Source organism: Felis catus, chromosome B3, assembly GCF_018350175.1.
Source record: "Felis catus isolate Fca126 chromosome B3, F.catus_Fca126_mat1.0, whole genome shotgun sequence".
In the NCBI taxonomy this organism is placed as follows: Eukaryota; Metazoa; Chordata; class Mammalia; order Carnivora; family Felidae; genus Felis; species Felis catus.
The window spans coordinates 104030674-104054302 of NC_058373.1; the positions used below are offsets into that span (position 1 = coordinate 104030674).

At 42.8% G+C, this 23629-nt stretch overlaps 1 long non-coding RNA gene across 1 annotated transcript in view; it reads left to right on the forward strand.

Annotated features, from left to right (window-relative positions):
- Nucleotides 1-13949, forward strand: part of LOC111560878 — a 214076-nt gene extending 200127 nt beyond the window's left edge. Inside the window, exon 4 of the long non-coding RNA XR_002743104.2 lies at nucleotides 12165-13949. This is a non-coding gene — a long non-coding RNA (uncharacterized LOC111560878). The remainder of the gene's footprint in view (nucleotides 1-12164) is intronic.
- Nucleotides 13950-23629: the final 9680 nt, after the last annotated feature.

A 23629-nucleotide genomic window follows, 5' to 3' on the forward strand; every position in this document is an offset into this window, starting at 1 on the left:
TCCACACGATGCTAGACTTCTTTCGCTTAGCTTATCAACTCCACCCAAGGCTGAACAGGAAACTGCTGAAGTCTATTTCAAATAGAGCTATTAATTAGAATACTCTCTTCCCTAGAAAGCTAAAACAGATCCTTATTGTGGTTTTTCCCTGTTCCACTTTGGAGTGACCCGCTTGGATACAACAAAAGAACTAGAATCAAAGATGTCATCCAGCAGTAAAATAGTATCTACTTCTCTACTGACTTTTCTTAATAAAGATTTGTATTACATTAGTGGAATGCTCCCATCATATCACATGGGAATATAAGGTAGACCAGTTGGTTACAACTAGGCTGAGGATGCTGCTATCACACTTCCCATTCTGGGAGGCTTAGATAGTTATTGGGCCATTGGTCTTCCTGACTTCTCTGAACATTGACCAACAACTTCTGGAAAACACCTGGTCACAAGATCATTCTTAAAGACCGATTTAGTTTGGTATATCTTAAATTCCTTCCAATACTCTAGATTTCTGCACTTTAGTGGAAGAATCCAAAGAAACTCTCCCACGATCTAGTTAGGGATTATACTCAATACCAGTGTATTTATCAATCATTTAAAACTCCCTAAAACTGAATAAACTCTGAATCCCATGTGTAGGATATGCCTTAAAGGTCCCAGAGTGATTAATAATTGTAAATGATATGAAGCCTTATCTTTCATTTAACAGACTAACCATATTCATGACATACTTCTAGATGAACTGAAATGCTATCTCCTATGAAGACTCATAAACACAGAATCAAATGAGAAAAAAATAGACTTATCGTTCGCTAATTCTCAATCTTACTGCCTTGTTTCTTTAAGTACTTATAGCAGACATATCTATCTTTGCCTCTTTGGGCACGGTCTTTGCTTGGAGGGGCCATAAATTGCATGAGCCTACCTCATGGCCACAGCTAATGACTAGAGCTAGACATCTAACCAAGGAGAGCCAGTCAAATTTTTTATCTTATGAATTTGAATCAAGAGACGAAGAGTATCTGCCAGCACTGGAAGGCCATGTGTGGATGTGGGGGTGGTGGCCATGTTTTGTGACACGTGAGATGAATAGAGGCCAAAGATCCTGCAGCCCCAGAAACACAGCATGGACGTCATTCCTGAGGACCTACCAGGAGCCAAAATGCCAACTCAGCTTTAAATCCTATCCTTGGATTCTGCAAGAATCAGATCTTTACAATAAACTGCTCTTTATTTGTACTAGTTTAAGTCTGTCACCCGCAAACAAAAGTGCCTTGGGAACGGCATATCTTTCTGTGCTGGAGAACAGGCTGGGTATCTTCATTTGACTCTATTGGTATCCCAGCAGAACGCAGTGTTTGACACAGTAAGGACTCAGCAGCTTGGTTGAACTTTATGACCGTGACTAACCATTTTTCACTTTCAAACCTTTTAAATATGTTCTACCATACAACTTAACTCATCCTTAGAAGACCACTGTTGTGTCTAGTTTCTTTAATAACAGAAAAGCAAAGTTCAAAAAGCCCACCTGTCTTATAAGCAAGAAGAACTATTGAGAAGGTACACAGTGTGATTTAGAGGCAACCGGAAGCCCTCATATTTACTCTTCCCCCCCTTTTTTTTATTTTGTGGGTCTCTGAAACACTATTAGAATCACTCCTGAAGTTGTTCTCTTCTTCCAAGTTGTTAACTAAAATACAAATATCTTGGCCAATATTTCCCAAAATGTGTTTTGCCGAACTCCAATCTCTCAAGATCCTCCCTGAAAAAAAATAAGAGAGGGAGACAAATAAGTAAGAGAGCCACAGTCTACTACCTTCTCATGTTGGAGACTCACGGGCACTACAGCATACTAAAGGCTCTGAGAACTCCTGCAGTGAAGAAACCTACTTAGGTTGGGTTTGGTGGAGGTGAGAATGGCTGACTCATTAAGGAAACTGCCTGGGGGGCAGGGGAGCAACTGGGTGGCTCAGTCAGTTAAGTGCCCGACTTGAGTTCAGGTCATGATCTTGTGGTCTGAGAGTTCTAGCCTGGCATCGGTCTCTCTGCTGTGAGCGAGGTGCCTGCTTCAGATCCTCTGTCCCCCTGTCTCTCTGCCCTTCCCTTGTTGCACTCTCTCTCTCTCTCAAAAATAAGTAAACATTAAAAAAAAATAAACAGGAAACTGTCCGGGGAAGAGGAATGACTCTCTGTCACCCACCGGTTGTGTAACTTAGACAAAATGAGGATTACAAGAGCCCCTAACTCATAGGTTTAGTGGGAGAATTAAATGAAGTAATGAATATAAAGCACCTAGCACCTCAGCAACACAGAAGCAGTCCACAAAGATTGTGTTTTTTTAAAGATTTTATTTTAGGCAGTCTCTATATCCGACACGGGGCTCAAACTTACAGCCCTAAAATCAAGAGTTGCATGCTCTACTGGCTGAGTCAGCCAGGCACCCTGATAAAAACTGTTTTTATTCTTATGTAGCTTTTTCTAAACTCACTGAACCGTGCTTTTAAACACAAGTCATTTACTAACCTCTCAGAATATCTACTGTGGAGGAAATTAGGAGGAAGAAAAGCTGTTTGAGAGGCAGGAAGCAAGAGGCACTGAAAGGAGAAAGAGAAATAAACAAAAGGTAACTTTGCTTCTTCTATAATTCTGTAATTTAGCGACGAGACATTCAGGTCCAGCCTCTTCTCCAATCCTAGTACAGTGCCAGGTTTAGAGCAGGCATTTAACAAAAAAGCTAGCCATTTAATTAAAAATGCAAATGGCAAATTCATTTGAACTCTTCTGCCCCCTACCTTATATTTTAACTCATTTCAGAGCAAGAGAAAAATCCTAATCTATTAAAAGTCCCTGGAAATATTGATCATCTGGACATTCCAAAGCAGGCCTCGAGTTAGTTTTCAGGGCTACAAAAATACTTCTGGGGCTGCAGGGCCGGCTAAGCCAAGGCAAACGCATCTCCGCACCCGCCCACTTTCTTTAGGCTCTGAATTTAGGGTCAAATTCTAACGCCAGGACGAAAGCAAAATAAAACAGCAACACCCCTGCTAGTTAGAAAACAGGGTGAACAAGCAGAGGCTTGGGGCGCCTGGGTGGCGCAGTCGGTTAAGCGTCCGACTTCAGCCAGGTCACGATCTCGCGGTCCCTGAGTTCGAGCCTCGCGTCAGGCTCTGGGCTGATGGCTCAGAGCCTGGAGCCTGTTTCCGATTCTGTGTCTCCCTCTCTCTCTGCCCCTCCCCGTTCATGCTCTGTCTCTCTCTGTCCCCCCAAAAAATAAATAAACGTTGAAAAAAAAAAAAAAAAAGAACAAGCAGAGGCTCAAGTGCAATTTTAACTGCTTTTCTGCCGGGGCTGTACGCTGGGATGTGGCCGGCACCACCTCGGCCTGCAGAGGAAATAGCAGCTTGCATTCAAAAGGAAAACGATAATTGCTCAGTGGAGAAGAACAACATAAAAGGCCCTTCATAGTATTGTTTCAGAAACACCCAGATGAAGAACGTATACTTGGGAGTAAACAAACCCAGCTCTGGCTGAAGTTTGATGAGTATCTCGAAGTCTCAAACCCGTCCCCAAGTACTCATGTCTGGTTACATCTGTCAGTGCTTTTGTGGCCAGCCCTTCTTGGCTTTTCATAAGATAGATAGGTGGAGACTAAGACAGACAGATGCATACAGAAGCATCTTACAAGGGCCTTTCAAATATATTAATTTTTTTAAACGTGTATTCATTTTTGAGAGACAGAGTGTGAGTGGGGGAGGGTCCGGGACAGAGAGGGAGACACCGAATCCGAAGAAGGTTCCAGGCTCTGAGCTGGCAGCACAGAACCCGACATGGGGCTCAAACTCACAAACCAGGAGATCATGACCTGAGCTGAAGTCGGATGCTTAACCGACCGAGCCACCCAGGCGCCCCTCAAATATATGAATCTTTAAAAACTCCCTCATGTGTGCTATGTCCCGCATCCCTGGCAGCTCCGGGAAGACAGACCGACATTGAGGATTTGAGAATGAATGGCAAGAAGAAGGACTACAGAGCCAAAGGCAGTTTGCCTAGTTTTCAGAATGAGAGAGACCCGGAATCTCAACTCTAGACTCCCACATAGTAACAGCTGAAATGCGCTCCACCTCCCCAGTCTAAATCTACTGAAGGTAACAATATGTAAGTTTCCAGGTGTTGTAAGGATGAAATGAGATAGTATATGCAAAATATCCAGCATAGGGCAGGGCACAGAGCCATAATAGCTAGCATTTTAGTGAGCCCTGTGTGCCAGGAACTGTGCTAAATGCTTTAAATGCATTATTTCACCTAATCCTCAAAATAACCGTTTACAAGTACTTGCATATATTATCTCCTCTTTGTAAGTAAGGAATCCCAGCTTTCGAGTCACTAGGTAATTGGCCACAGGAATCCGTCTAGCCAGGTTTTGAGTCTATGTCGGACTGACTCCAGAGACTTCACTCTTGGCTCCCACATACAATGGAGTCAGGACGGTAGTTACTTAGTTTACTGAGAACCACTGTGTGCCTGGAGCTTCACAAGTTTAACAAATAACTCCTTTAATATTTGTTATAGCACACAGCCAATTTTGCCTTCCATTTTACAGATGGGGACATTAAGGCATCAAGAGATCAAATATGACCCTCAGGGGGCGCCTGGGTGGCTCAGTCGGTTAAGCGCCGACTTTGGCTCAGGTCATGATCCCGCGGTCTGTGAGTTCGAGCCCTGCGTCGGGCTCTGTGCTGACAGCTCAGAGCCTGGAGCCTGTTTCAGATTCTGTGTCTCCCTCTCTCTGACCCTCCCCCGTTCATGCTCTGACTCTCTCTGTCTCAAAAATAAATAAACGTTAAAAAAAAATTAAAAAAAAAATATGACCCTCAGGTTGGGCTGGCCACATAGGTCTTCAACCCTGTGCTTAGAAGGACTCAGTGCTTGTTTAGTGCCCTGCTGTTGCCATCTTGAAATTCTTAAGCATCTTTGAAGAAGGGACTACATATATATATATTTGTATTGGGTCCCACAGATTAAGCAGCCAATCCTGCCTTCCAACCTTTTCCCACCACACTGCACTTCCATGGGCAGAGTGAGGGGGTCACTTTATTCTCTGAAGGCAATACTAGAAGCCTTGTGCCTTGACGATCCTAGAAACAGATGCCCACAAAATTAATGTTGGCAAGCGCTGCCTAATTAAGGACAGAGCCATCTCAGAAAATGAATGGAATGGTGCTGGAGTTGGAGTTGGAAATAAAAAACACCCTGCCTTCTTGTAACTACTCTTTAAAAGGAAAGGAAACCCGGGTCCGTGCTTTCAAAGTGTTCGTGGCAACAGTGCCGTATATTTGCTATCAGAGAAGAGGTGCTCTGATCTGTACCACAGCTGGACGCCACCACCCTGCCCAATGAACGCTAGAGAAAGAATGCCAAACACATAAGAAGACAAATGTTTACCATGGCATTGTGGCCAAGCTGCCGGCTTAATTTAACACATAGTATACGGTAAGAACTTGCAATTGGGTTAGTTTAATATAGGTAGGGAATGAGCACTTAATCACTATCAAACCTTGGCATAAAACACCAAGAATACCTCCAAACAGTTGTCAGAGTACGGCCCATCTGTCTTTATCTCTTGATTCTTCTTAGTTACCCTTCTATTCTCTTACTACAGGCGGGCTGTGTTCAAATGGTAGGAAGCACAGCGGTTGCCCACAAGGCTCACATCCTTGCAGCATCCAACCAACATGGAAAAGAGACCATCACTTCCCCAGCCTCTTTGTATCAAGTCACATGGAGAGGTTCTGACTGGCCCTACCTGGGACAAAGCTTATGCATTAGACCAATCAATGTGAACAGGGGGATTAGGGATGCTGTGATTGGTCAGTTCTGGGTCATGTACCCCCCTATATGAAGCCACGTGGACATTCTGATTGGCAGATAAGATTGCTCCATTTATTTATTATTCTTCGCTTATCTGCAATTCAAATTTATCTAGGGATTCTGTATTTTAGCTGATAACTCTACCTCCAGAACCAAGGGAAAGAGCAAGAGCAGTTCCCAATAGAAAGAAGGATTGTGGACCAACAAGAACGACACTCGACGAAGACAGCATTCAGCTCAGTCCTATTGGTTTCACACCTGGTTTGGAAAGGCTAGGTCTCTCTCAGTCCCAAATTCCAGGAGAAAATGCTGAGTTCCAGTTACAGCCCCATTTTCAGGGTCACACCCTGACTTGTGAGGTAACATACTACTTGAGGCTCAAAACTGATTATGTTTGACCCACTGACTTCTGTGTTCAAAGGTCTTCAGGGGCGCCTGGATGGCTCAGCTGATTAAGTGTCTGACTTTTGGTTTTGGCTCAGGTCATGATCTCACCAGGCATGATGAGCTGGAGCCTAACTTGAGGCTCTGCGCTGACAGTGCAGAGCCTGCTTGGGATGCTTTCTCTGTGTGTCTCTCGCTCTCTGCCCCTCCCCCACTCTCTCTAAATAAATAAACTAACAAAAAAGCTATTGAAATTCTACTCAAAATTTAAATTCGTTTCTTTAGTGGAATGATTAGCAATGAATCCGGCTTGATCACAGTACTTCTGTCATTTATATATTTGGGTTTGTTACATTGAAAGTATGAATTTTTTTTCTTACAAACCAGGATATACTTTTAAAAAAACGGTTGAACAGAAAAAAAATTTTTTTTTTCTTTTGCCAAAGGCCTCTACAGTCTAATCCTGTTGCAGAATTAATCTATTTAATTGAAAAATATTTAAGGGAACTCTAGCCAATGGCTCAGATATTGCAAACAATATCAAATGGAATTAAATTATTGTACAAAAGGAAAATTTGGATGGCCCCCTGTAATATGTTGAAATGTAATTTATTCTTGAAAACCAGGCTCAAGCATTTTGACCTGAAGGTGTATTTAAAAATGAAGATAAAAAAATTTCCCTTTCTTCCTCTCTCATCTTCTGACAGTCCTTTTGCCCTCCCTTGGATTCTAATCCTCATGTAAAACATGATAATAATGTAGGAAAAAAAAAAAACCTAGAACAGCACTGTCCAGTTAAAATAAAAGAGAGCCAAATACGTAATTTAAAATTTTCTAGTAGCCACGTTAAAAAAGTAAAAAGGAAAGATGAAAGCAATTTTTTTTTATTTTTTTTATATAAATTTTTTTTTCAACGTTTATTTATTTTTGGGACAGAGAGAGACAGAGCATGAACGGGGGAGGGGCAGAGAGAGAGAGGGAGACACAGAATCGGAAACAGGCTCCAGGCTCCGAGCCATCAGCCCAGAGCCCGACGCGGGGCTCGAACTCACGGACCGCGAGATCGTGACCTGGCTGAAGTCGGACGCTTAACCGACTGCGCCACCCAGGCGCCCCAAGATGAAAGCAATTTTAACAGTATATTTTATTTGACCTAATATATTCAAAATGTTATCATTTTAACATGTTATCATTATAAAAATTATTGAGGACATAGTTTATATTCTTTTTACATTTATAGTACATCTAAACTTGGACACTAATTTATCTTTTTTTTCAACGTTTATTTATTTTGGGGACAGAGACAGAGCATGAACGGGGGAGGGGCAGAGAGAGAGGGAGACACAGAATCGGAAACAGGCTCCAGGCTCTGAGCCATCAGCCCAGAGCCTGACGCGGGGCTCGAACTCACGGATCGCGAGATCGTGACCTGGCTGAAGTCGGACGCTTAACCGACTGCGCCACCCAGGCACCCCAGACTTGGACACTAATTTAATTGGAAATATTTGATCTGTATTTCGCTTTCACAAAATTTATATTTGATTTATATATTTTTATATGTTATAAATTATATTTTTATGATTTTTTTATATACCCAATTTGTTCCAAAAATAGTTAATCATTGTCTAATAACTGAATTGAGTTTCATTTCAGATGTGTCAGCCATGGTCCACCTAGGAGACAAACCACATCGGTATTTGAACGCGGAGAAATTCATCCAAAGAATTGTTGGCTATACAAAATTATCAATTTGGTAACTAAACAGGCTAAAAAAGAGAGTTGAGAGAACTGTATGCTCTCACCGACATAGCAACCGCAGGAAGCAGTGACCACGGCTAGGGCTGCGGAAATAAAAGGAAAGGACTGGAATTAATAAAACTCAGGAACTTAAAAGTGGGGCCCCAGGAGATAAAACTCAGCCCTTAGAGAAAGAAGCACTGCTTGCCTGCCATTGCGCCAGCATTCGGAGGATTTCTAATTAGCCCCAGTAAAACTGTTGTATGCATTTCCAAACATTCTACTGCCAGGGCTAATACATTTTTACATGGCAGCTGAAATAAGTCTAAACTACTCATAGGTATAAAATTAAAAGCATTAAGCTGATGAAGAGCTGGACTGAAAAGGTTCTTGAAATTTTCATGGGAGCAAGAGATACTCCCCAAAGTTGCCTTGTTCAGTTTTAGTAATTGACAAATGATCACCTCAGTCAGGGATTAGCAGACTATGGGATGGGGATCAAATCTGGTCTGCTACCTGTTTTTATAAATACAAGTTTTATTGGAACACAGCCATGTTCACTTATTTATGTGTTGTCTATGGCTGCTTTTCCACCACAATGGTAGAGTTCAGTAGTTGCAACAAAGGTCATATGGCCCTACAAAGCCTATAATAGATACCATTTTGCTCTTTACAGAAAAGTTTGCACAACCCCGATGTAAAACTTCTGCTAAAATAAATGTTTAAACATGATCTAGTAGCAAAGCATTTCCTAATATGCCAGACAATGTATGTCTGTGTAGAGCACAATCCAATCATCCTTATTCTGGGTACCCCAACACTTGTTTCTTAATGTTGGCTTGCTTTAAGCTTTCCCCAAATCTTAGGAACTGCATAATATCTGCAAGCATATGAATTAAAAATATCCTGGCTACTGGCATTATCTCCTCTGGATTTCTAAATTCTACTGTACATATTTTTTCGTGGAGTATGATCTAAACTTAAGAGTAGAGTATATCCATATATTTCTTTAAATAATAAACTCCTTCAAAATAGAAAAAGTAGTCAATCAGTGTAAGAAATAAAAATAAAAAGCTCAATACAGATATTATGGGGGAAAATATATCTTACTCATTGTCAAAGTCAATTGCAGTGCAAAATTATATTTAATTTTCCATTCATTACAGTAAAATCGCACAAAGTCTGAGTCTTTCCAAATAATTTTTAACAATATAATTTTTCCAGAAATGGGAAAACCAGGATCTTTACAGAAATTTTAAAGCTCTAAGATTTTTTAAAAATTCAATATTTCGTTCAGGTTCCCATGTAGAAAGCTAATGTGTATAATTTTCTGGTCTTAGGCAAAATCTGTGACTCTTAAAGAGAAAACAAAATCTAGACTGCTCTCTTGGACTTTTTAATAACATTCTTTTTATTGTACTTCATCATGTGGGTGATCCATTTCTTTATCTAAAGTCACAGCCAGACACATAAATGAACAAGAAGGCAAATAACCACCAATGTTATTCAGAGCATAAACTAATTCTGAAATTTGGGCATGGTCCCTTTAATAAAAAGCTTACCATTGTGGGAATAATAAACAGTAATAAGCCTTCCTCTTCCTCTCCCTCTCTCCCCTCTTTCCCCTCTTTCCCCTCTTTCTCCTTGCTTATTTCACTCAGCATAATGTCTTTAAAGTTAATCCACATTGTAACATATGTCAGAATTTCCTTTCTTTCAAGGTTGAATAATATTTCATTGTTAGAGTTGCAATTAAAAAAATGTCATTTTTAGAAGTGGAAAGATACACAAAAGGATAAGCAAAGACACAGAGAAATTAAATAATAAAAGCAATAAAGTAGACTTACTAAAATTGCGTACAATTTGTATCCTGCCAATACAGAGTATGTATTTTTTATGATTATAAAATGTGTAAAAATGATGATACATTTGACTGCAAAAGAAAAAATCCTTAAAACTTAGGTAAGAGTATTCACAGGCCACAAGAAAATTACAAAGAAATAACAAACTAGTGACTAAAATCATCTTAAAGTTTGGAAGTTAAGAAATATTTACCTAAATAGCCTCCAAATCAAAGAAATTTAAAACTGACATTGCATGCTATCTAGAAAGCATGGAAAGAATAATTCACATTACATACTTTATATTAAAACAGCTTAATTGTATTCAGAGAAAAACACACAGCCTCAAATTCTTTCATATTTGAAGAAAATTGAAAATAATTTAAACTCACTGTTACAGCCTGAATTGCATCCACCCAAAATTCATATGTTGAAGTCCTAACCCCCACACTGTATTGGAGATAGGGACCTTACAATGGGTGTTGTATGTAGGGGATGAATCACAGGAATCTACTCTCGAAGCCAAGACTACATTCTATACACTGTATGTTAGCTAACATGACAATAAATTTTTTAAAAAAGAAAGAGGTCATTGGGGTACAGTGAGGTCAAAAGGGTGGGCTCTAATCCAATATGACTGGAGTCCCTATAAGAAGAAGAAATTTGGGGGGGGCGCCTGGGTGGTGCAGTCAGTTAAGCGTCCGACTTCAGCCAGGTCACGATCTCGCGGTCCGGGAGTTCGAGCCCCGCGTGGGGCTCTGTGCTGATGATGGCTCAGAGCCTGGAGCCTGTTTCCGATTCTGTGTCTCCCTCTCTCTCTGCCCCTCCCCCGTTCATGCTCTGTCTCTCTCTGTCCCAAAAATAAATAAACGTCGAAAAAAAAGTTAAAAAAAAAAAATGAGAAAGAAAATCATACAGTAAAAACGGATGTGGAGGGGCGCCTGGCTGGCTCAGCTGGTGGAGCATGCAACTCTTAGTCTCAGGGTCATGGGTTCAAGCCCCATGTTGGGTGATAGAGATTACTTTAATAAATAAATAAAACGTTTGGAAAAAAAAAACAGATTTGGGGAAGATGTGGGAATAAATATGTCTGAAAAGCCAAAAAAGAAAGCAACAGCCTCTGAAGACACAGGACAAGTTCACTGTATTGTGTTGTGTAAGAATGAGAACTTGAGATTCCCTACGAAGAAATAAATATCATCCAACTTCCTACCCGAGCAAAGGGCAGCTTAGTAGGAAAGGAGGTACCATGAGTATTTTTAAGATTGCATTCTTTCTAGTATACTCGATGTCTAAATCTTACAAAGAGATGTCCTTAGTTACCTCTGAGCTGGGAGACTGTAAAGTCTAACCTGACAGGAGCACCAGGGTGGCTCAGTGGGTTGAGCATCTGACTCTTGGTTTCAGCTAAGGTCATGATCTCATGGTTCGTGGGTTGGAGTCCCATGTCTGGCTCTGCACTGAATGGTGGAGCCTGTTTGGGTTTCTCCCTCTCTCCCTCTCTCTCTGCCCCTCCCCTATTCGTGCTCTCTCTCTCTCTCTCTCTCTCTCTCAAAATGAATAAATAAAGCTTTAAAAAAGTAAAGCCTAACCAGACGTTTGTTAGGCATGGCTCACTCAGGTCACTTGCTCTGTACCCATCCTGCCCACTAAAGTGTAAGCGTCATGAGGGCAGGGACCATGTCTGCAGTACATAATCCCATCCCTTCTAAAGTGCCCGAGCATGGTAAGTGCTCGCTGAGTATTATTTAACCGACGGACTGAATAACTTTTTGTTATAAAATTATTTCTCAATCTTCTCTAATGAATTTTATACGATAAGAGATTGTTTTCATTGAGAAATGGCATACAAAGGGCTTTAGCTCCCCTGAAGATTACATACGAAAATCCCCATAACCATTTGTTGTTCTTACGGGACTGCATGGACTCGAAGGACATTTATAATGCCACATAATGCTCTAGGAAGTTAGCCAAGAACTCCACCGTCACCTAGAAGTTTCGAAACCTTGAGAAGTTTCCTCCTGGTGTGCCTAAGAGTATTCAGGCTCAATCTGCACGCGGAATGTACTGGCTTACGTTGGCATTTTTGTCTTTCCCCACCTCCCCCCCGTAAGTGACACCACAGTTTCTTTTCAGGGTCATCCGCGATTCCAGCAGTCTTTTCGGTGTGCGGACGAGAGCTGTACGTGCTTCCCCCGGCTCTCACAGCTGTAATAAGAGACAATCCCCGCAGCACAGTACAGGTTCTCAGCAGGATAAAAGCTGGTTTCTATAAGGTAATATTTCTCCCTTGAGAAAGTATAGTTTGTAACTCTGGCACTATCAAATTTCCAGGTCATCTTTGCTTGCTGGGAAAAAGAATCCTTATGAAGGGACGTTGCTCCCTGGAGGGAGAAGAAGGCAACGATCTCCCTCGCCCCCAAACTGCCCCCGCGTCCCGGAAGGATGGCGACAATGGGCCACACGGAGGCCGCCGAGCTGTTGGGCAGAGGTGGTCTGGGTGACCACAGAAGGGAAGATCCCTTAAATGGATTGACTCCCACGGCCTTCGCGTAAAGCTCTCGCCAACTGACCAACGCGGTCATCAGCCGTGCTCTGATCAGTTTCAAGTTGTTGAAGTGGCTCAGCGGATTAATAGGATGTTGCGCTGGCTTTCTCAAACGCACACGCCTGGAATCATTTAATGCCATTTTCAAGGGCAAAAGGAAGGAGATGTGCTAGCACGGCCAGTGAACAGAGAATGAGGGAGCCCCCATCGCCACCACCAAACAGCGAGAAAGAGCACTGCGTGGGAGAACATGAGCCCTCCCATTGCACCCGCCTTGCACTCTCTCCGTCTAAACTCCTGGCCGGCACAGTTCCACTTTCCCGGGTCCCCGCCTCAAAGCTGCTAAGGGAAGGTCCCCTGCCCTCTAACACGAACCCCAAAGTACATATACCTGCCCATCTCACTGCACTTCCCGTCAGGAGAACACTACAAGGCAACATCTTTGTGACCTTTGGAGTTTACTTCGATTTTTCAAAAATCTGGAATAGACCTAGTAAAGGGGGAAGAAGAATCACTTGAGTAGAGTTGCACCCTGGGTAGCCTCAGGGTGAGGTTTACAACATCATTATTGGGTTCTATTTACTGAGTGTCTTACCTGCTCTATTATCTGTTTTTTTCAGATGTGAGCTGTTTTTGATTTTTAATTGCTCTCAATTACCAAATGCCTTACTCATTACACTATCTGGCCTTTCAGATGCGCCCTCCTTTTTCTTTCACTGTGAAGAGAGTCTAGCCTGACAAAATTGGTAACTTGTTTAGGAATCCAAGAACTGTGAAGCACTACAGTGTACATACAGGTTGAGCTGACAGATTCCATAGCGGTGACTGGCATTTGTCTTAGTCCTTATGATCAATGCTTTTTATAAGGACCAAAGAATTTGCCTTCAAAGAGAAATTTTAAATACTGACAATGGATTCGATAAGGATCAAATATTTCGTTGCATCAAAGGCCTTCCGTATTCAAAGGGACCGCTTCAGTGTCCTCCCATTATCTTCTAAAAACAAACAAGCAAACAAGTAAACCTTTGGGGTCTTTTGTAATTTAAAGAAGTTATAGTAGCGCTTAAATTTCTGAAAATGCCCATGTAGACAAATATATCCTAATATGTCTGCGGGAGGAGATAACAATGGAAACCCTTTCCAAAAAGTGTGAAGTCAGTGATAGATTGAATGGATATAATATACTTTATAATATTTGGGATGTTTACATTTTGTCATTTTTTTTTCCCACTTAAATACTGGACAGAAAAATATTTTGGCTCATTTATTCTCTTCTAAGAAAGTCTAAGTTGCTTTACATGTGACCAAGCGCAGAGTTAACTAGAATTCCATAATCATACAATTCACTGTATAGATTCAGATATTCCGTGGCACAAATCATAACCAACAAAAAAATCAGAGCTGCAAAAAGAGAAAAAGCTTATATGAGCATATGCCTATCTATTTGATTTCCTTCTAAAGAGTTTACTTTCTTTGTGCACTGTCTTTGGCCAACTACATTATCATTTAAGTTTTTTCTTTTTAAAAAAAAATTTTTTTTGTAATATTTATTTATTTTTGAGAGAGAGAGAAAGCAGAGTATGAGTAGGGGTGGGGAGGGGCAGGGAGAGAGGGAGACACAGAACTTGAAGCAGGCTCCAGGCTCTGAGCTCTCAGCACAGAGCCCGAGGTGGGACTCGAACTCACAAACTGTGAGATCATGACCTGAGCCGAATTCAGATGCTCAACCGACTGAGCCACCTAGGTGCCCCTATCATTTAAGTTTTAATCAGTACTCAAGAGAAATCTCTCTGTCTCTCTCTCTCCAATGATTATAGGTCCTTTAGGTATTAGGTACTTTTCATGAACTCTCAGCCAGTAGCTATGTGTGTGTATTCAATTACCAAAAATCTCTTTCAGATTTCTCTGTCTCAGAACTATCTAAAGAATGAATTGTGCTGGCAGCCATACTCATTAAGAAATAGCTTCATAAAAGCAATTTAACCAGGTGAGGGTCCCTGTGCTTATGTAACAGATGGATCAGGCTCTTCTAAGTTTAAAATTTTTCCCTTTTAAGGCTTTTGATCACCCTGGAGGCTTCATAGAAAGACCAAAAATCTACCTACTTTCACATGTTCATAGTTAACTCACTTCAACATGTGATCGCTTGGGCTAGGCCCTGGGGTTCAAACATGAATACCACATGGTTCCTCTTCAAGGATCTAACAATCTGAGAAGAAATCAGTAAATAAGATAGCCAACTGTGTCGCAACATAATAACTATAAAATTATCACTATGGAAAAGGCTCCCAGAGTATGTGAGAGCAAATGATCAATTTCTCCTAGAGGATGTGTAGAAAGGTCATAGACTCACTTTATTGCCTGCTTCCAAATATTTAATTTTTCCTTTGGGTGGGATTATAAGGATTATCCCCACTTTGGCTCCAGGGCTGAGTCTTCACAAGTATAACCCACTCCCAGACCTCTTCAGGCGATTAGCTCAAAAATGGACGCTATTGGGGCGCCTGGGTGGCGCAGTCGGTTAAGCGTTCGACTTCAGCCAGGTCACGATCTCGCGGTCCGTGAGTTCGAGCCCCGTGTCAGGCTCTGGGCTGATGGCTCAGAGCCTGGAGCCTGTTTCCGATTCTGTGTCTCCCTCTCTCTCTGCCCCTCCCCCATTCATGCTCTGTCTCTCTCTGTCCCAAAAATAAATAAATGTTGAAAAAAAAAATAAAAAAAAAATGGACGCTATTATTTTCATTGGTCGTAGGGACTGGTAACAAGGATCCTTATGTCCCATTGGAAGGCTTTAAATATTATCTGTACACCAACAATTCTGAAATGTATCTTGCCAGTCTAGACTTCTCTCCCAAAGGTAGACTCAGATCCCTCTGCCTACTCAACTTCTTCACCTGGGTGTTGAGAGACTTCTAAGAGTCCACATGTCCAAAACCTACGCCAGGATCTTCCTCCCCAAACCTGCTCTATCTAGGGCCCTCCCCATCTCGATGGTTTAGGCCCAAATCTCGGAGACATTCCGGACTCTTCCTTCATCTCTCACCTCCTATCTGTCAGGAAATCTTGTTAGCCCTACACTCGGACGCTTTCCAGAATCCCACCATGCCTCATCACTCCCCTTGTGACCACCCTGGTCCAGCCATATTGTCTCTTGCCTGTATTATTTTAGTAGACTTTTTTGAGTCTACTGATTTCCCAGATTCCATCCCCACGCCCCTACAGTCTGCCTTCAAAGCAGCAGCCACAGAGATCCTATCAAACCTGACTTGGATCATTTACTCTTTGATTCAAAACCCTGCAGATGAAAAGCCAGAGTCTTTATAGTGGCCCTTATGACTTGGCCCTCCGATACTTCCGTGATCTAATATCCAGCTGCTAATCCCTTATTCACTCCATTCCAGCTACACTGGTCCTCTGATGCTGTTTAAACATTCTGGGAATATTCCTGCTCAGGACCTTTGTGCTGGTTGTGTCTTCTGCCGGGAACACTCTTCCCTAAGCCATTCACATGTCTCTTTTTCACATCCTCATGTCTTTGCTCAAATACCATTTTCTGGATGAAGGCTCCCTGATCACCAACATAAACTTCAACCCCCCACCCCTTCCTACACTCTCCATCCTCTTCACTCTGCACTATGTTTTTCTTTCTCCATGGACTTCATCATCATCTAACATGCTATATGAATTACATATGTGTAAAGTTTACATATAAAATATAAACAAATATATATATATATATATATTTAATGTTTATCTTCTCCCATTTGAATATATGCTTCGGAAGAGCAGGGATCTTTATTTAGTTTTGCTTACTGTTGTGTCCCAAGAACCGAGAAAGTTCCTGGCATGCTGTAGGTGCCCAATAAATATTTTTTTTTAATAAACAAATAAAATAGGAAAGTCAGAAAGGGCAAGAACTGAGAGAATTGGATCCAAAGCCTGATCAAACTATGCCTGAAGTCCACGCTGGACTTTTTTCAGTAGCCCAAAGCCACTATTGGATTTTACTTTTTAAGCCAGTTTGAATTCAGTTTTCTGGTACTTATCAGCAAAAGCAGCCTAAGAGATCCAGAGAAACTTCAGAGACCTTGTATGAGGAGGGTCTTAAAAGGTAAATAGGATAGGGGAGCCTGGCTGGCTCAGTTGGTGGAGCACACAACTCTTGATCTTGGGGTTGTGAATTCAAACCCCAAGTTGGGTGTAGAGATTACTTAAAAAAATAAAACCTTAAAAAAAAAAAAGTGAATAAGATCTCATACTCCTTCACAGCCAAGACATTTCCAAGAGTGGTCTGTATACTTTGTCTGCATTTCCTCGTCAGCTCTAAGTAGGCCTCCACACCTAGCACTGAACCAAAACTATAGTCAGTCAGGCCATCAGGGGTCTTCTGATTGGACATGTGTTCAACTGCGATCTTGTTTGCCCTCTCTGTAGAGTTTGCCTCTTCTCTGCAGGGTTGGCCCACTTACCTCTCCGCCTTCCCTTTTTATTATACCACCTTCTTCTGGATTCCCCACTTTGTTTCTGGAAACTGCTTTACACCTCTGTGATGGAGGCTGGGCATCTCCTGAAATTTGGTGTTCTCCAGGGCCGCGTCTGTGGACCACATCATCTCAGACTCTGCAGTGTCCCTGGGAGGGATCCCCTCCAGTCCACGACTTCCATAATGTGTAGATGATCTGCCACCCATTCCCAAATTTCTGTGTCCACCTTAGACCTCAGAATACCACATGCACACATTCCATAGCCTAGCTCTCAGTACCCCTTAGATCTCCCACAGGAATCCCAAACTCAGTAAAAGGAATCCATTGATTTTGAAGCAAAATCCTACTCCGGTCTTCCTTATTTGAACGCTCCCTCCTCTTCCAGTTGGTTCTCCAGCCATTTCTCCCTTAGATAAAAGCAGCCACTTCCTACCTGTGCTCCCGAACTTCAAGTGTCATTCTCTGCCTGTCCCCTCCACGACTGCCAATCTTTCTCTAACCGGTGTTCATTACTGGGGACAGCACCCCACCTAGGGGGCATTTGGGAAAGGTGACGGGGGTGGGGGGTTACTTTTTGTTATCACATAGATTGCGAGGCAGTGCAAGCATTTAATTGTCACGGTCCAGGGAAGCTAGACACCCTGCAGCACCTGGGGCAGCCACATGTCCCTCAAATGCCTTGCCAGTCAATTGTGCCACCAAAGCAACTATTGAAATAATTCTCTTTTTGTTTCTTCTTTGTCTTATAATTAGGGCCTTGTTGATGTATATATATATATATATATATATACACACACACACATATATGTATGTACATATATATGTATGTACATATATATTACATACATATATACGTATATATATGTATATATATATATATGTATATACTTGTGTGTGCTTAATCTTACAATCCTAGTTTGACCAGCATGCTGCTTTTTTTTTTTTTTTTAAATCAGCGTATCTTTACCTTCAAATTTTGATTTCAAGATTTCTTTGAAAAAAGCAGAGGTCTAGATTTTTCCTATACTCTTGCATGGCAACAGGCAGCTGGAGCCGAACGGGGGCTGTACCCCTTCCACGGCACCTGCTCTCCAGAATTCACTGCAGCCCCTGCCCCACGTTCTCCCCGACTGAGGCAAGAAAGTGAAGCATTGCCACTCATCAAAGTGTTTGCTATCGGTAACTCCTGTGGCTAAAAGAAGAGTCAAGTGTTTCTTTCATTCATTTGTTGTATCCATCAAAAACCAAAAACTGAAAGATAATGAATGGGGCCATGTCTTCAAAAAAATGGGAGGGAATGTATTTCTTTGAGGATGTGATGAGCTTTCTCATGTGTTTTCTTACTTTGACCAGCTTTATTCAAGTCTTAGAAATATTTAACTTTCTGGCATCTTCCCCAACCTAATTTTCAAATTGATTTAACCAAAGCTGCAAATACGGCTATTGTTTCCCTGCTTAAGTACAGAAATCCCTCAGTAGCTGTCCATTTTTTTCAAGTGACAAGTCCAAAATCCTGTCCAGGACCCAGAAGACCCTCCCGACCTCATCTGTCACCCCTCCGACTTACTCTTTCTTTCTTCATCTGCTCTTGAAAGTTTCAAATCAGGGGCGCCTGGGTGGCGCAGTCGGTTAAGTGTCCGACTTCAGCCAGGTCACGATCTCGCGGTCCGTGAGTTCGAGCCCCGCGTCGGGCTCTGGGCTGATGGCTCAGAGCCTGGAGCCTGTTTCCGATTCTGTGTCTCCCTCTCTCTCTGCCCCTCCCCCGTTCATGCTTTGTCTCTCTCTGTCCCAAAAATAAATAAATGTCGAAAAAAAAAATTTAAAAAAAAAAAAAGAAAGTTTCAAATCAGTTTCAAATACTCACGCGTTCTCTCATTCCCCCTTGCTTGTCTAGGGACATTCTTCAAGCCCTAACTCAGGCATCCTTCCTGTGAAAGGCCCCTTGATGTGAGTTATCATTCCCTGCACCTCCCTCCTCACCCTGAAATTTGAGTTAGTACTCCTCAGTGAGCTGTCCTAATGGGCCCACCCCCACTGTATTATCATTTACTGTCCTTCTTTCAGTGCATCCCATCAGACTGTGAGATGGTTGAGGTCAGACACCCAGATTTACTCCCCTCCATAGCCCCAGAATCTGGCCCATAGGAGGAGTTCAATATATGTGGAATCAACAAACAAGTGGACAAGGAAAGAGAATTCCAGGCACAAGGAACAGCATGAGCAAAGGCACAGAAACACGAAGGCACAGGTTGTGTTTGGGAAATAACAGGAAGTTGGGTAGCTGGTGCTGTGCTTGGAGATGTGGTGGCAGCCAAATAAATCTGCAAAGGCTGTGGCATCAGATTATAAAGATCTCGGAAAACAAGACTGGGGAGGTTGGACTTTTCTCTGTAGGTGTTAGAGAGTCAAAGATGGGTTTAAGTAGGGAAAGCATGTGAGCAGATGCATATGACAAAATCGAGAAGGACACAGAAATGCCATGTTTTTCTGTCTGCTCTTTTCCTTAAACATTAAATTTTTCCCTAGCAGCGATTACATTGAGAAGACGAAGAGGGGCGCCTGGGTGGCGCAGTCGGTTAAGCGTCCGACTTCAGCCAGGTCACGATCTCACGGTCCGTGAGTTCGAGCCCCGCGTCAGGCTCTGGGCTGATGGCTCCGAGCCTGGAGCCTGTTTCCGATTCTGTGTCTCCCCCTCTCTCTGCCCCTCCCCCGTTCATGCTCTGTCTCTCTCTGTCCCAAAAATAAATAAACGTTAAAAAAATAAATAAATAAATAAATAAATAAATAGAGAAGACGAAGAGAGGGCAAAAAATAGAGAGAAGAGAGAGAGAGAAGTGATTAAAAGAGTTAAAAAATAAAAGTATCAGAGTTACGATGAGATATATGTGAAGCTCGAATTTTGGCTCTGTCTGAATTTTCTTAATTCTTAATTTCTGTTTCCACATCCGAGATGTTAAGGTAACAACTTTTTACCCTCCTCAGAGGGTTGCTAATGATTAATTGAAATAATGTGTGTCGGGGCACCTGGCTGGCTGAGTCAGTAGAGCATGCAACTCTTGATCTCAGGTGGTGAGTTCAAGCCCCACATTGGGTGCAGAGCTTCCTTAAAATAACACATGCCCGCTACAGAGCTTGTCCAAAGTAAGTGTTCAAATAACATTAGCTGTTGGTGTGGCTTCCCATTGCGTGCCACCTCCAGATGGCTCCCGGAGCAAAGCAGAGAAAGTTACAGTTGAGAATGGAGGCAACTGTTCCTGCTCTGAAGGGAACACGGTGATGCTTACTGATGCTACCTTGCTCCCAGCCACAAATTAGGCAACATTCCCTTGCCTTTCCTCCTATCAAAAACTGGCCCTGTGAGCTTATTGCTGTAGGGCTATTGGTGAGAAAAAGTTTGCTTCAGGCACAGCTGTGGTGTGTGGACATCACCAGGGGCCTCCTCTCTTACAACTCCCTGGTCCTTGAGTCCTTCTAGACGTGATCCTGACACCGATGAGACTCTGGAGGAAGCTGTTCTCATCCTGCCCCTGACTCAGGTCTCAGGGCAATTGTTTCTTCGTTGCCTGACCTTTTTTATCTAGATTCTGTTCCCTCGAGTTCTACAGAGGTGACTGAAGGCAAGGTGGCCACTGAATTCACAATGAAAGGGACGGTGACTTAATGTGTGAGCCCTCTCTCATCTGGTAAGTCTCTGCCTAAAGAAAGGGGGTGTTTCCCCGCTTCTAGGCCAATAGGTTTGAAGAGAAGTGATCAGTGTCACTTGTGGGCTGAACGTTGAATGGCTGACATAAAATCCCTAGAGGTCTTTTCTCCTCTGCATGTGACCAACAAGGTCCAAGATGGTGGCTGCTCCATCCCTGAATGACTATCCCTGAATGACTGTCATGGGCGGACCTTTGCCCTGCTAACCTACATGGATGTGTAGCATTAAGTTAGAAATAATTAGTTGCTTTAAGCCCATGAGAATATAGGGCAGTTTGTTATGTAGCATAAACAGCCTAGACTGACTGATACACTAAATACAGTTAAGCACTTTTATGCATACACTACTCATCCTCCAAATAAATCTAGGAGACAGGTATTATTGTTATGCACCACCCCCCCCCCTTTTTTTGAGAGAGAGAATCAAAGAGAGAAGGAGGCAGAATCCCAAGCAGGCGCCACACCTTCAGCGCAGGGCCTGACTCAGGACTCAAACCCACGAACCGCGAGATCGTGACCTGAGCCGAAATCAAGAGTCGGACACTTGAGTCCCTGAGCCACCCAGGCGCCCTTGTTATGCCCATTTCAAGGATGAAAAAGCCTAGGCTGAGAGAAGTCAATTAAGTTGTCTCTGGCCACTGCAGATGGCTAAGGCAATTTTTTATTCCACATCTCTCTGGCTCCCAGTCCTGGCTCTTAATCAGCGCTCCACCTCTGTCCTTTCGGTCTAGGTGCTTTCTGAGCCAGGAGGAAAGTAACGCTTGTTACACATTCTCCCCAAACACGTATTTACTTCATCTTGCCACCCACCACATAAGCTCAGATTTCCTGCCGTACTTAACATCCACATGTCAAGAAAGCAAAATTCTGTTTCTGACAACCTACGGTAGCACCGTAAGTTATAGTTCAATGGCCGGCATTCTATCACTTTCCTGAAAATATGACCTGGCAAATATAACTTCTTCTCACAGCAAGCAGCCCTCAGCTAAGAAAATTAGTTTTATTAACCAAAAAATCATTCTTCGACTTGATGGCTGTGTAGCTGACCTTTGGCCTCCTGTAATATAGCAATGTGTCTACCACAGTAAAAATGCCAGAGTAAGACAGGTCCCACAAAAGGCAATAAAGGAACAACATTCCAAAGACAAATGCACTTGAGACACATATGACAGCCATGGGAAGGGAGAGTAATCAGTTATAAGAAATGACAGTGTTTTGGCAGCTTCAGCTACTTTAACTGACAGGACACATAAAACTAATGTAAATTATTTTTTTTTCAAGAGCAAGTCAAAAGATTTTCAAATACGAATTGGAGTTAGTTTTGGAGTTTGATTTAAGTCTGCTGGGTATTCCTAGTTTTTCAATGCACCGAGGTCGGCATTTTCCCTGGTACAAGCATTAAAATCTGTCTTGTTTTACTAATTTTTCTTTGGTCATTTGATTTAATCTGGGTTTTATTTTGCTGTTAATCCTCTCAGATTGACTTTGCCCTTCCAATATTCTCTTTGAGGCGTATCCTCATCTGGGTGTGTGTTTACAGTTACGTGTAAATCCCCCGTGAATTTCACTGGGGGTATAGAGGGCAGTCCATTGAAATAGCCACTGTTGCTTCAAATGCAACCTGTTCTAAAAAGATCGTGAGATATTCCAACTTTTGGACGTTTTAAACGGGGACCCTAAAATACTACCACGACTTACTTCTCAAATGCCTATAAAGGGCTCTCGGGGAGGCAGAAATGAAAGCCTTAAGCTACGTTCACATTTATCCTGTGAATAGAAGGAAGAAACCAAACCAATAAACACACTGAGTACCCTCCTCCTGAGGGCATTTCTTCCCCTAGCGTATCACTTACTCATCACTACTCGCACTGGGCCGGGCGGGTTCTACTTTATTTGCCGCTCAGAGACGAGGGTATTGGGATTCTTGCTAAAGAACGGGACCTAAATCCAGGGGCTTTTGAAGTCTTCAGTGGCTTAATGTTCAAAACTTTACTTCCTCAAGATGAAGGTTCAGACACAATTTGGGTCAAAGGTTAAAGAAGTCTGCCATTCAGCGGACAGATAAGGGTTTTGAAGGTTGCCGCGGAGGCCGGGTGGCTGGGCCAGCCTGGGAAGCTAGAGGAGAAAGGAGACTCGGCCCCACCCTCGGCTATCTGCCTCTGGTTTCCTGAAGAACTAATGTTCATTACGTTCCTCTCCCTTGATAAAGAAGAAAGACTCACACCCACCAAGAAAAGTAAACCCTATGCTGGCAAAGTAGGTCAGCGTCGTGTGTCCCCGCTGACAGTTCTCTGCGGTGTGGGCTTCGCGATGAGTCACAGGTATTTAGGAAACTGTGCTTGATTAAACTTCCCCTTTGCCCCATCTGAAGGCTCTAGTGTCTCTTAGTCGGAGAGAGATGGAGTTGGCGGGTGTCTCTCTCGGAAGCCTCGTAAGTGAAGACAGCAGATCTGAGGTCTACCTGGGCGCCAGCTTGATTTGGAACCGAAGCATCAGAAACATATACGCCGCGTGCCGAGAGGCCGCTGTCACATGAAAGCGGCTTAGCAGCATGGGAACTTTATTTATTTATTTTTTTACAACCCGTTTTAATGGGATTGGAGTCAGTGCTAAAAAATTGTACTCTCTGCTCTTAAAAACAGAAATGCAGACACATCGCCCCCAGACTTCTGGTTCTGTCTCCAGACTCATCAATATGGCCATTTAGCGCTTCTGTGGCAATCAGAGAGCCACGGTAAGGATTTTCTCATTGAAGCAGTAAGACAATAGCAGTCTTTGGATGTAGTTCTGGGGCGTCACAGGAGAGTGACGCACGGCTTATGGATGTCAGTGCAAATGCAAAAAGTAAACCTCCCCTATGCAAGCAGATGAGGTGGCATTCGTGACTCTCCCACGCACATGGCCTCAGACAAGTGTCCCCAGAGCCAGATTGTACTCACGGGGACAAGTGTACCCAGAGCAAGATTTTTGAGGGGCGCCCAGGTGGCTCAGTAGGGTGAGCATCCGACTCCTGATTTTGGCTCACGATTGTAAAATCAATCGTCCTGCATCGGGCTCTAGGGGGACAG